We start from the raw sequence: 13,930 nt of genomic DNA, 5'->3' as shown, positions 1-13,930 counted from the left end.
AAGAGGGGATATTCAGGCAAACTGGGTGCAACTCTCCTAACCAGAGATACCACTAGGGGGAACAATTGTAACCTGAATTGCCAAATAAGCAGAAGAGTAAAACAAGGGCAAAAAGGGCTCAATTCTCCTAAAAAGGGATGGGAGATAATTATAACCCGCATTGCCAGCAGCCAAGAGGTTGCAGAACCAGAAAACAAAAAGGCAGCAGGAAGGAGCAAAGCCCTCTTTGTACGTGAAACCAAGGGGAAGAGAACTGTAACCTGCATTGCCTACAACCAAAAGACGGGCAAGAGAGTAAATATCCTTTTACGGAACATCAATTTGGGCAGAGATGAAACCCACTTGTTAAGAGTCACAAGATTATAAAGAGAAGCAGATGTTGGTTCAAACCTCCTCATTTATGATTCTGATGTGGAGAGTTTTAGAACAAGCATTACCACAGAGCACAATTGTTGTAGTGTGAGTTTAATACTGGCAGGCGAGTAAACCAGGAAAGGGACCAATCGTAGTTATTCTCGTCAGGCGAGTATACCAGGAATGAAGAAGATATTTAAAAAGTACTGTGGTTGTGGTAAGAGGGTGTGGTGAAAAATAAGTGTTAATTCCATTACCTACCTTGTCTTGATGAACTTTTGCATTTCAGAAAGTGATTATTGAACCATCCTAACCGAAGCGTTTCCTTTGAATAAGTACAATTGCTTGGCCTTTGAGAAAAGAACATGTCAACGGATTTATAAATTAGTGTTTTGAGAAAAAGACCTTGTTTTGCCAAGCAGGTGATTGTGGAGAAATTAACAGTTCCTTTGATGTATGAACACGCCGTTGGCCGAGAAATATTCACTTTGCCAAATGAAAAGGATATATTGAAAAAATACTTTGTATGCTACACTGAATGGAACTTTGTCATTGCACAGAACATTCTTGAAACTAAACTTTGTTCTAGGTATTCCTGAATTGATCCAGGGGAAAGGAATCCAACCCTGGTCACAAATATTGCTTCTTAAAGCTTTTGAGTTTGAATTGATATGTTGTTTTGTGGAATTTAAATCAGCCAAACAAACCTTTTATCATTTGTTGTGTATATTAGTGTGAGGGTCAGATACTTTTTGGACATTAGGTTATTTTTCTTTAGCCTTAGTAGGGATATCCTTGATAGTTTAAAGAAAGATAGACGTTTGTCTCACCCCCTTTTTTTAAAAAAAAAAATAAAAAATGGCAACTTGTTGGAAAACTATACTTGTGTCCATCCTGCATTTCTGATTATCCAGTGTATGAAAATTATTGATTTTGGCAATTTGTGCCTTTTTAAAGAGGGAGGGGAAACCATATCGGCAGAGATGGTGAAAGAATTGAAGGTCAGGAAAAATAACTAGGGGCACATTAAAATGTGAAACATGGAATCAAATGATGAAAGAATTCCATAAAACAGAGTAAACTAAGGAAAACGCTCAGAGATGGGGTCAGCAGACTGGCCAGAACAAAAGAGAGCACCATTGCTTGGAAATAGGGGGACAGATTAGTGGGCGGTACACACCTCCAAAAAGTACGGACATACACTAAGACATAGACGGTACAAGGCCACACACAGCCCCGGGAATGGTAGGTCTGCTGCGCACAGGCTCCATGACTGGGGCGTGAAGAGAGAGGACAGCACTCAACCCACAGGAATTGTGGGGTGTGGGCGGAGGGAGTCGGCAAAAGCTAAATGAAGGGAAAAAGCATGCAAGCTCAAGAGAAAAAGGAAATTGTTACAGAAAGTGAACTGCTCACAAGCTTAGACAGTGGAATAAGAATAATCTCAGGGATGGGCATGATGAAGGCAGCCCTAGATCAGCACACCTATCCCTCCAACTAACTTGCTTCTCTGACCCTGCACAAGGTTCTTGGTCTTTCCTACAACTCCAGCAGACTGGGATAGAGGAATTACCTTCTCTAACTTCTGTACCTTGAAGCATCATGTTGCACCCTACTTATAAGTGGTCATTTATATAGCCAACAAGATATATATGTGATAACCTATATTTGTTATGAGATTTATATTTTTCTTTATAAGGGTTATCATCGTTCCTGCATGTAATTAAACTTTGATGATGGATTATCTTTATATCTTTATGTATAAAGTTAAAAGAACAAACAAAAATGTTGTATATTCTACAGAATTATATTGACATCTGATAATAAGTATTATGGTAATTTAATAGTTGCATTTAAAGTATTTGGTCGTACCGAGCTAATTGGCTGATATGAAGGGGTCAAGTCCTAAAACAAAAGCGGAGAGGGCAGGGGGGGTCTCATTAACATACCAATTGAATGTGACGTCACCAGAAATTAGCATATGAAGATGCCCTCTGAAAAAAGTGGGGAAGGGGGTGTTCTATCCACCAATCTGTACCGTCGACTTGAGCCCTACTGATATGGTTTATCTTGGACACTATGGTCCATTATGTATGACGTGTGTTTACAACGAGTTCTGGACACTAACAGAATGTCCCACCCTTTGTGAGGGGTGGTCCGAGTGACGTGGGCAGGGCTGAGGGGCAGAGCACAGCACAGTTCTAGTAGTACACATTTCCTCAAGCAACCGAATCAAGCGCAGCTGGTGAGTACTTATAGGAGTCCTGGAAATTTGCATAAAAGCAAAAAGCATTCTGGGAACATAAGAATGACATCAGAATTCTAAATTTCAAATAGTCTGCGATATAGATTCAAGCATGAAACCCTTCTGAGTAAGTAAAAAAAACTGGGCTCTCAGCACATGTCATCTATGACAGTACTCACACTAACCGAGAAAGTGCCTGTAAAATGACAAGGCGTATGTACTCAGTTGGACAGTGCTTAATATTGTGCGGCTTGAGCTGTTTGACAGATGACAGAGTTAATCAATTAAACACTGAATGGCGAGATACTGCAAATATCCTGAAAACCCTACAAATCTCCTGAAAAACCCTGCTTATCTGTGACAGAGGGGGACTCACCTCGAGAGGAGATCTTTGAGACTGCTCGATTAGCTAGCCTGGGGATTTTTGGCCTCCATGGACAGCGCTCTGGCCAGATACATTTTACCAGAGCACAGCTCCATCTTGTTCTGGCCAAATTCCTCCAGTTTGTAACCTGACATTTCCTTAATGGGCCTGCCATTTGAATCCTGACAATTGGCCAGAATGGGGAGGGCAGAGGGCTATTTCTGAGGGGTGATATTGTAGGATGCAATATATTTAATACATCTTTAAAGAAATGGAACACATTTAGGGATAGTTTTCAGTTTGCAATCGCTCATCTGCTTACAATGCTTTGTATTCACTATAACCTCAAAAAAAATGTGTAATCAGTTTCTAAATCGCCTCCCTTTTCAGAGTATGTGATAAAAAGCATCTGAAGCAGGTTATAATCTGCAAGACATACCATGGCACTTTGCTCTCTGGCAAGTCATGTTGTCATGAGGGGGTCAAAGTCTGCTGGTCTTGCGCAGGAGAGCGACACTGACCAGTATCAGACCACAATCACATGTTGCTACAAGGACCGTACTCCACACACAATGTATTCTATACTAGTAAGTCAAACAGCTTGCGACTTTGAAGCTCTGCAAAAGCAGCTAGGGAGCTCCATGGCCGTAGTCTTTGTATCGTGGGTCATCATTATCCTCATTTCAACTACAAAGTCGATAATTACCTTGCCCGCCACCATCAAGCCCACTGCCTCCTTTGCAGATCCCATTCTGGCTTCTACAGGGAGAAGACATACCTCTTTGCATAAGCTGTTGGGGGACCACTTTAATGACTCTTTCGAGGGAGGAGAAAGTCCTTCTTCATCAAACATACCCCAGATGTATCGCCGGATAGAAAAGCAGAATACGATTCCCCTTAATGTGCAACTATAGGCCGATAGCCTCTCTTGTCAGGCCTCTAAATCACTGAAATCTCTGGCCACACCAATGGAATGCCCGAACACACTTACTTGGAGCAAAACCCAGTTAGCCTACCTTCATATCCAGGTTAAAGCCATTTCATTTTGCCTGCCCAGCACCCTCGCGTTCTCCATAAATCTATCCACATCCGCACAAAGAGGCAGGATATCCCTGTAGTGTGCGCTATTTAAAAAGATCACACATGCTCACTTTTGAACAAAGTAATGGCACACTATACATAAACTTCATGTTTGTGACAATAGCCATATCTCTGCATCACCAAAGTCTGCCCTGTGACTCATTTTTCTGCAGGACACGAACACACTTAACCTTCTCTCCATCACCAAAGGTTTCATTCCCACCACAGCCTACATTTCTCTTTTGTTATTATTTTATTTATTGTTTAAAACGTGGACCTAGCACTCCAGCAAAGGGGAGCTCTGTACAGGGTGTGAGTACCCAGCGTTTGGGTTGGCGTATCTTGAAAAAGCCACATTTTGACAGATTTGCAAAATTGACAATTCAGAGATGATACTGGGAATGAGTTCCAGATGCTTGGTGTGTGAGGATTGTTTACCGTTCCTTTCTTTGCAGAAGGATTCCAATTACCCATCTGTAACTTGCCACAGAATCCAAACAGTCTTTTGCTTTTTGCTCTCTCGCATATGTAAGTATGCAGAAGGTTCAGACTGGCACACAGGTGGCATTGTTGTGGTTATAGACTTATATTTAAACGAAACAGAAAGGAAAAACCTATCTTGCCCGATTACTAAGAGGAGTTTCCCTGCCTTCACTAAACACTAAAGAGTCTGTCAGGAAGTCTGCTGAAATTATATAGTCGACCGGCCGGTGTCAAAAGAATCCCTTACACTCATAACTAAACTAGAAAAAGATGCAGGTCTTCTTGGACAGGAATAATTACTCCCTTCTTCTGGAGGGGACATCAATGTTCAACTCCTGGTGATGCAACACAAAGTTCTCTGTAAAGATCAAAACCAAAATGTTCCAAAAGGTTTTCCTGAAAAGGCGGATCTTCTTGGTCCAGAAGAATGGCTCCCTTCTTCTGGAAAACGGATCAGTCTTTGGTGGGATCTTTACCTGAGGGAATGACTCCCTGCCCCAGGTCTCAATCCCTTTCCAAGGCATAAAAAACAAAGTTCCAGGTTGTAAAGCAGTAGAGTTCTCATTTCAAACATCAACATTACTTACTACTCATAGTGGTTTCTTCACTATTGGGTTCCTAGAGAATGCATCCCTTCTCCAGAAAGCTTGCCCTCAGTGTTTTCACAATGCCAGAGAAATGATACCCTTGCCTCAGCCTTCCTTAGCTTACTCCACAGATCACACCACCAGGCTTACCCTGGACTTTCATCAGAGTATCATTACAAAATATTATAGACCATTACTGAGAGGTAGAAAACCTCAAATTTAAAACAACTAATTTTGACAAATAAAAAGATGGGGGGGGGGGGGGGGGAGTTCACTACCCTGCCAGGTACCGCTACCAGGAAGATGGCTTAGGAGGCTGCGAGTTGCAGACCAGTCTTTCTTTAATCTTACACTATCCCGGTCACCCAGAGCTCTGCAGGGTGCTTACCTGCATAATCAGGTCATTTGTGGATTTCGCTGCCATCGCGTTCAGGTCTCCCTTGGCTTCTCCAAGGGTTGGGGTGTCTCTGCAGCGTTCCTCCGTTCCCGGGCTGTGACTCTCCAGCTGACCGCTGTAACAGCTTCCTTGATCAACTGGTTGCCCGTTGTGTCTCCTTCGCCAGTCTGTCCAGAAACGTCTCTGAAAGGTCTGCTGTGCCTGCTGTTAAGCATCTGGGTCTCTGTTCTCGTGGCTTCTCTGATCAGTCCGGCTTCGAATCTTGCAGTTCCTCCAGGGCGGGTCTGACAATATTGGTAGTCCCTCTTCCCTGTTATTGACAGATTGTTTCATACCTCCTCTGATGCAGCTAGACTGCACGGCTTTGCACCGCTTCTTCGTCTTAGTACCAACTTGGAGATCTTTCAGTGTGTCACCCGGTTTCTCCTTCGTCTCAGTACTTTAAGGATACTCTTCCTTTGTGAGCCTACACTCTTCCACGTCTCAGTACTTCCTATACTGATAGATCTACAAAAACCTATAGGAATATTGTGGATAGTGTTTGGTGTAATGGGAGTAGGAAGGTGTGTCAGGGATACAATGCTCTCCCAGGTCATCACTAGTCCCATATGGGGTTTCCCTCCGTATGTGATCCAGCCACTATTGGGTAGCGGCCTCACCTCCCTGGTCTCATGGGATCTCTTGCGTTAGCAGCGGTCTAATTCTGTGTTCCCGAAAGCATTCCTTTCACTGCTTTTAAATGAACGTTGTTCGCAACTTTCAGACTCGGGCACACATAGGTGAAATCACTTCGGGTAGTTAGTTATCGGTGGTGGGGGCCAAAGGAGCCCCGGCAACACCCTCGTTGAAGAGAGGTTTTTGGAGAATGACTGGGCTATGCCCCGGCCCACTTAAAGCCCTGCTTAATCCCCCTTTAAGGTCAAAAATGTCTGATCTCTCGTCGTGGGTTCTAAACTCTTGCCCCAAATGTTTTTTTACTCCACCAGCCTAGACAGTACTGAACTGGTCTCATCTCCAACATAGCACAGATAATGACAAGCGACGCGAAGCCCCATCCAGCAGAGATATTAATCATGCTCCACTGTGTCTTCCAGCTAAGATATCATTCCCACTCAAACCAGGGAAGGGAGCATGCCAGTCACCCATGCACATACCTATCCACACAATACCCAAGTTACCCACAGCAACTTCAGCTGCCCTCAGCCAGGCAGTGCCCCCAAATTCCTCATACAGCACAGTGACAAAGTTCCCTTCAGTCCTTTCATCGCCAATCAATATTTGGACTCCCAATAAGCACATACAGTAACCATATGTGCACATCAGCCTTCTCTAGCAAGTAGTACCAAACCCTCACGGTGGTCCTTAAACAACACAACGTTTGCATTGACTGCAGTCACCCCAGCACCCTCCAGGGCCCATCACCTAAGACAGTAAGTACCACAGCAGTCATTAAAACCTCCCTCGAACCCAACATAGATACCCATTTCCCACTTATCCCCTCCAGAAATTAGTTTCCAAGCACAGACAGAAAGGACTCTACCCATCTCCTGTGATCCTTCTCAAGCTTAGGCATTACCCGAGAGCCCCCCAGACCAGACCGTAACCCACACATACCTACTTATTGTAGCACAAGTGCCTGAAGAACCTAACGTGTGGAGAGTACCAAAGATCAGAGCTCTTTACAACCCAGCTCCTTTCCGCCTTTTCCTGCCAAGACAGTGTGACTATCGCCTTCAGTTGAGAGAATGGTCCTGCTTTACATACCCCCAAAATAGTGGCAACTCCCCCTCTGCCCTCTTTATTCAAGTCAATATGGCATCTGGCCTCAGCCCATACCAAAGACGTGAGATTCTCTCTCTCAGCCGCATCCACCATAGGCCACTCATCTTCTACCAGTAACACAGCCAGACAATACCTTCCAACCCCACTCCATACTAACTTTCCAGAAGGCAATTACTCCCCTCACCACCACAGCTCCAAACATCTACTTCAGTGGAGGCAGTATGCCTTGGGAACTCAGCCAGACAGCTTTTCTCTAACTATACGGGGCCACAGCTCTCCCTCGGCCATCATAGGTAACCCAGATGTGTTAATAGTTGTATCATGTTTTAGTCATGCTAATGATGGATAATTGCAGTGTAGCATTCCGAGTGCTCGTCAGCCCCATTGCGGGCCAGACATCATCCAGGCCAGACGCCCTCTGCCCGCACCCAGACAGTAAAAGCTCTCCTCAACCCTGCCCCCTTCAGATCCCTCTATACAAGTCAATACTTTCTAGCTCAGCTGATCGATCCCCTCGACCCAGATACGCCGATCCCCTCGAGCACAAGCCTCCCACCACCTAACCCAGACCATATGTGCTCTCCTTAGCTCTGCCCCCCGGCAGAGCCCTCTATCCCAGTCAATACCCTGGCACCCATGATCCCCTGAGTCCAGCCACGCCCAATCCTTCCAGCCGCAGATTCCCAACGCCCCACTCACCGTACCAGGTCTCCCCAGCCCTGCCCCCTGCCCCACTCACCGTACCAGGTCTCCCCAGCCCTGCCCCCTGCCCCACTCACCGTACCAGGTCTCCCCAGCCCTGCCCCCTGCCCCACTCACCGTACCAGGTCTCCTCAGCCCTGCCCCCCGCCCCACTTACCGTACCCCCTGCCGCCCCCCACTCACCGTACCAGGTCTCCTCAGCCCTGCCCCCCCACTCACTGTACCAGGTCTCCCCAGCCCTGCCCCCCCACTCACTGTACCAGGTCTCCTCAGCCCTGCCCCCCCCCACTCACTGTACCAGGTCTCCTCAGCCTTGCCCCCCCACTCACCGTACCAGGTCTCCTCAGCCTTGCCCCCCCACTCACCGTACCAGGTCTCCCCAGCCCTGCCCCCCACTCACCGTACCAGGTCTCCTCAGCCCTGCCCCCCACTCACTGTACCAGGTCTCCCCAGCCCTGCCCCCCACTCACTGTACCAGGTCTCCTCAGCCTTGCCCCCCCACTCACTGTACCAGGTCTCCTCAGCCTTGCCCCCCCACTCACTGTACCAGGTCTCCTCAGCCTTGCCCCCCCCACTCACTGTACCAGGTCTCCCCAGCCCTGCCCCCCACTCACTGTACCAGGTCTCCTCAGCCTTGCCCCCCCACTCACTGTACCAGGTCTCCTCAGCCTTGCCCCCCCCCACTCACTGTACCAGGTCTCCGCAGCCCTGCCCCCCACTCACTGTACCAGGTCTCCCCAGCACTGCCCATTGTAGACCCCTCTAAAATCTCCCCGTGGCCCAATCCATCCAGGCCACAGATTCCCAGCCCCCACCCAGCCTGCACTGGCCCTGCTCTCTTCAGACCCATCAATAGCAGTCAATAGGCCGGGCCCCCTGATCCCCTGGGTCCTGCAACGCCCAGTCCTTCCAGCAGAGACCCAGCCCCCACTCCGGCCAGACAGTGCTCCTCTCAGCGCCTACACGCCAGGCAGGCACTATCTGGGGTGCTCCTGCTGACCTGGAGCGTGCCATCGCTTCCCACGGCCACCCCCATCCCAGACGACACTTCAGCCCCTTCCTAGACAGAAAACACCGGAGATCAGCCCGGACAGGGTCCCGTTCACATACACCCGACGCCTCCAGCACGAAGGGCTCCTGCCCCCCCACGCTCTGACAGCCCCGAGGCGCCTCGAGGCTCCCCGGGCTCTCCCCGCCCCGGGTCCCTCCGCCGGGCACTCACCTCACAGCTTCCCCCTTGCCGGACTCTGCGGCTGTCACTCTTCGGAGAACGGTGGCACTGGGGCTGACTAGAGGAAGGCACCCAGCATCGCGTCCTGGTCACATGACTTGCACGCCTGGTTCCCTGCTGCGCGTGTGGTACAGTAGTTTCCGAGCTAGCTGCTGTCACCTCAGTTCCACGCAGGCTGCCCCTCCTCTCGGGGGCGTGGCTTACGGGGGCGTGTCGGGATGTAGGAGAGCTGTCAATCACGGTGCTGCTGTAAGAGGGATAGGAACTCTAGGAGGCGCTCTGGGGAAAGAGGCGTGGCCAACGTAGGCTGGGCGTGGCCTAAGTGAGAGGCAGTTGGTATAGCCAAGAGTTCCTGCCTCGGCCCAAACAATATATTTTGAGACCCTGGAAACATTTATTTTGGGTCAACATTGGCCCAAGTGGTCCACTGTAAAAGCTGCCCCTTATTTACTTTGTAAATAAATTGCTGTTTGTAGATAAAGCCTCCCCTTCATTTGGTATATAAGCAATTAAATCAGCCAGTTGATGCCTTCAGTCTATAAATAAGTGACTCGTCTGATTAATAACTTTGCTTAAGCACTGATTTAGGGTTTCAGCTTACTGCTGCCTGCCTGATAATCTGCAGTTATTACCCACTACCCCCATTGTGTTATCTAGAAGTTTGTCACAGTATGAAATGAAGAATGTAGAAGGGCTCATTTTATGCATATATTCCCTAGGGAGGCACCACTCTTCAACACCCATTGCCAATGCCAACAGTTTGGGTTTTTGTGTAGGCATGGGAAAGGCACAGCCCTAGTGGTATTAACTACCCAATGTTGGCAGCAGGTGCAAAATGATGCGAATACATGGGCTTCTAATAGCAGTGTGAAATAAGAAGGCTTTACGTACCAAGAGGTAAGAATAACACAAGTTTATTATCTCGAAACGGACCCCGTGGCCGCCCAGCCACCAAGCCCTTAACCATTAAGAATGTGGAACCCTGGGCAGGAATAAAAACCCTGGGGTTCCATTACAACACGTCTCCCCCCTTAATAATGCACAACACAGGATAAGGGCAATACAAAGAAGGAAAGAAAAACAACCAGGCAAAAGATGACTTGATGTAAAACAATACCATCCAGCATGTAACAATGAAAAACAACAATAAGCCACAGGGGTGGCAACGAAATGGGTGCACCATAAAACAATGGTAAATTAATAATGGAATAAATGGCACAACACAACATGCAATTAAATGAAATGCACTTGAAATACAATGGTAACACAACACCTCACTTTCCCAAGCTCCACAAAACATAATCCCTCAACTTGACCGGTGGCAATCCTATCCTCAGAACCCTGTCCTCAACAGCCCGAACATGTAACAGGCTCCCCTTCACTGTTCCCTCCACTCTCACACACTTCCCCAGCCACATCATCCACATCTCCCTCCTCGCATGCTCCTTCACTCACCTGTACATCCTCACCACCGCCCGAACAGGACCTTGAACTAGACACCCAAGTGAAATCACTCGACTTGCTTGACGTGGGCACTGTGGGTGCACCTCTTGCACCACTTTCTACCACTATCCTCCTCTTGCTCCACCGTGAGCCATCATCCAGAAACACATATCCAGTACCAACCCTTCCCACCAAACGCAGAGACATGCAGACACTTTCACCTTTCGCTACAAACCTGGGATTCCTCACCCGCACACAATCACCCACCTTTACACCCACAGGTTTCTTACCCGCTTGCTGTGACCTTTCGCTACAAACCTGTGATTCCTCACCCGCACACAATCACCCACCTTTACACCCACAGGTTTCTTACCCACTTGCTGTAACCTGACCCTCTCTTGCCAGGTACGCACCCACTCCAACACATCTGACATATTTACCTCAGTGGGTACTCCTCCCACGAGTGCAACCATGCTCAACTTAGAAACCGACTTCTTGCCTCTCATGAATTCAAACGGTGAGCGACTTGTGAAAGATGACGGCGTACACCTATAAGCCGTCAATGCCTCACAAACTGGGTCCATTGTGACAATGCCAGCAGGTACGCCTTCCCTGTCAAATACCTTGTTCAAAAATTCAATAATGTTCTCTGTTCTCACAGTTTACAAAGCAACAGCCTCCGCCCACCACGAGGTGTAATCCACCAACACCACTACAAATCTCAGTCCACCTCCAAGTCCTTCCATGGGATCCATAATATCCAACGTTAATTTTGACCACACCTCACCTGCAATGTCAACAGGATAAATAGGCTGCGGCTGCATTGCCTTACTTTTATCACTCACGAACACGCTGCATACTCCTTCACAACCTCCTCCACATCCTCATCCATTCCGGGCCACCAATAGGATTCACACAATCTCCTTTTCGTTAAGGACCTGCCTAAATGGACTTCATGCACCAACTCAACGATCCTAGGCCTTAATCTAAGAGGAGGAATCAAGCTATCTCCTCTCAAGATGCCCCACAAACCCTCTGCCAAATCACTCAAAACATGCATGTATGCCTTCCCTTCATTTTTGACGTTCACATTCTCCCACTCGACAAGCAAACCTTCCCTGATCCAAGCCAACTCCACATCATCTGCACACTCTCTCTCCCATTCACTTTTGTCAACTGCAGGAAGCACACAGGCAACACGGGTATTCACTTCGCACTCCGGCTCCACCTCTAAGCTAGCCCCGGGCAACCGGGACAAACAGTCTGCCATCACATTCCTTGAACCAACAATATACTCCACCCTGAAGTTACACTCTTGCAAATCAACCATCCACTTGGTGCTCCTGGGGGATACAGACCCCCATGCCCTTAGTGGTCAACCCGTATGTGAGGGGTTTGTGATCCGTCCGATCACGCACAGGATCCCCCAAAAAATGTCCTGAAGTGTTTAACCAACCAACATTGCTAGCATCCACGGTAAGCACATTTCTACTCTTCGGAACAAATAAGACCAACAATGGGGCTATGTCTACATCCTTTTTCAATTGCTCAAACTCATTCTGACAATGTTCTGACCACACAAATTTGGCATTTGTCTTCAACAACGCACAAATGCAAATGTTATTTTCAGCATACAAGGGAATTATTTTAACATAGTGCTCAGTCATTCCCAGGAACTACATAAGCTGCTCCTTGTTCATGGGCGATGGTGCCTCCCTCATTACCTTCAACAAACCTTCCCTTAGCTTTATGCCATCCGCATCCAATGTGTGTCCTAAATATGTAACACTGGGAACACCCACCTGACACTTTGCCAATTTCACAGTTAAACCGCTTTCCCTCAGGATTTGCATCACATTCAACAGTCTCTCATCATGTTCTCTTCGGTCCTTACCCCACACATATATATTGTCTTGGAAGTAACACCATGGACCTCCCCAAATAATGCTTGCATCAACCACTGGAAAATGGCTGATGCAGACGCCAAACCAAACTGCATCCAACAAAACCCATATGCCCCAAATGGCGTGACAAATGATGTAAGGGGGCAAGGCTCTTCGTGCAAGTTTATTTGATGGTACGCTGAGGACAAGTCAAACGTGGAAAACCACATAGCTTCCCCTCACTTATATTAGGAAGGGGATGTTGACTCACCTAGATGCTTGTGTTAAGCTCCCTGAGGTCAACACACATTCTAAGACCCCCATCATATTTACGCACTAAAACCATGGGTGACAACCACACTCAGGACTCGATCTCCCCTGTTATCCCTGCCTCCATTAGCTTAGAGAGTTTGAGCTTCAGACCTTCGCTAGTCAATACCGGTACCCTTCTCACTTCATGGGCCTTGGGCACTGCCCCTCTCTTAAGTACAATCTTGAGTGAAAACCTACGCAACATCCCTAGTTTGTCTGAAAACACAGTGGAAAATGCACTCTTCAAGTAATTCGCAGATACACTGCTCTCTGCTAGGCTTCGCTCCTTCACACTGAACACGAGAATAGCTTTTCCGGGGCATATTTATATTTCCAAAGTGGCTTGCTCGCCCCATACCAGAACACTCTCTCCTTTGTGCACTACCTACAATTTTCCTTCAGTCTTGTGCCCCTTGAACTCTATTCAAGCCCATTCATAACCCAAAACCTTGAGAGGCACTTGCCCATACGCACTGGGATTGATGTCAGAAGGTTGGAGGGTTAACACCCCCGTTCCATAACTTTTCTTGTACAGTTCATGTGAAACCATAGTGTACAGTGAACCAGAATAAACCAACATTTCTATTTGTACATCATTTACAGTCAATGGGCCTCATTACACGGTAGGCGATAAGTAACGGTCCTTACCACCATGGCACTAATAACGTGTCCGTGTAGTAAGCAGCCCGCTAATTGCGGGACATTACGAGTACGCGGGCACGAGCTTTGCTCCATGCCGGTAAGGACATTACCGCCATGCTGTTAAAGGCCCCAAAAAGTCCCTTAGCGGCACCAAGGAAAGCACTGATAGCACTTCCGCCATCCATGAATCCGGCATTAGCGGTAACCGCTAGAAGCGGTCACCGCTAAAAGCGGTGACCGTAAATAAGTGGAACCGGAAGTAGCGTCATCACACAGGAAATGGAAAGAGCACGGCAGCAATCTTAAAAACACAATCCATTGCCATCCTCTGCCCCCAGGACCTGCAGCAACACCACAGCTGGTCAAAATGATCCCTACAACCCCTGAGAATGCCCAAGGCCGTAAAAAAAGGTGCAGCACGGCAG

The 13,930-nt window shown here is 47.7% G+C and overlaps 1 protein-coding gene across 9 annotated transcripts in view; it reads right to left on the bottom strand.

Moving 5' to 3' along the window:
* The window catches only part of PCYT1A (phosphate cytidylyltransferase 1A, choline), a 333,268-nt gene extending 323,866 nt beyond the window's left edge, over nucleotides 1–9,402 (bottom strand). For 3 of the 9 annotated variants that reach the window (XM_069617491.1, XM_069617496.1, XM_069617492.1), the window contains exon 1: nucleotides 9,217–9,340. The gene's annotated coding sequence lies outside the window, so the exon portion shown is untranslated. Of the gene's footprint in view, nucleotides 1–9,216 lie in introns of all 9 variants that reach the window. The other 6 variants (XM_069617493.1, XM_069617494.1, XM_069617498.1 and 3 more) reach the window with 5 other exon arrangements.
* Nucleotides 9,403–13,930: the final 4,528 nt, after the last annotated feature.

Source organism: Ambystoma mexicanum, chromosome 10 (assembly GCF_040938575.1).
Source record: "Ambystoma mexicanum isolate Mex_15411 chromosome 10, UKY_AmexF1_1, whole genome shotgun sequence".
Lineage (NCBI taxonomy): Eukaryota > Metazoa > Chordata > Amphibia > Caudata > Ambystomatidae > Ambystoma > Ambystoma mexicanum.
The sequence above is the reverse complement of the archived record's forward strand: the minus strand, read 5'-3'. Positions and strand labels throughout refer to the sequence as shown.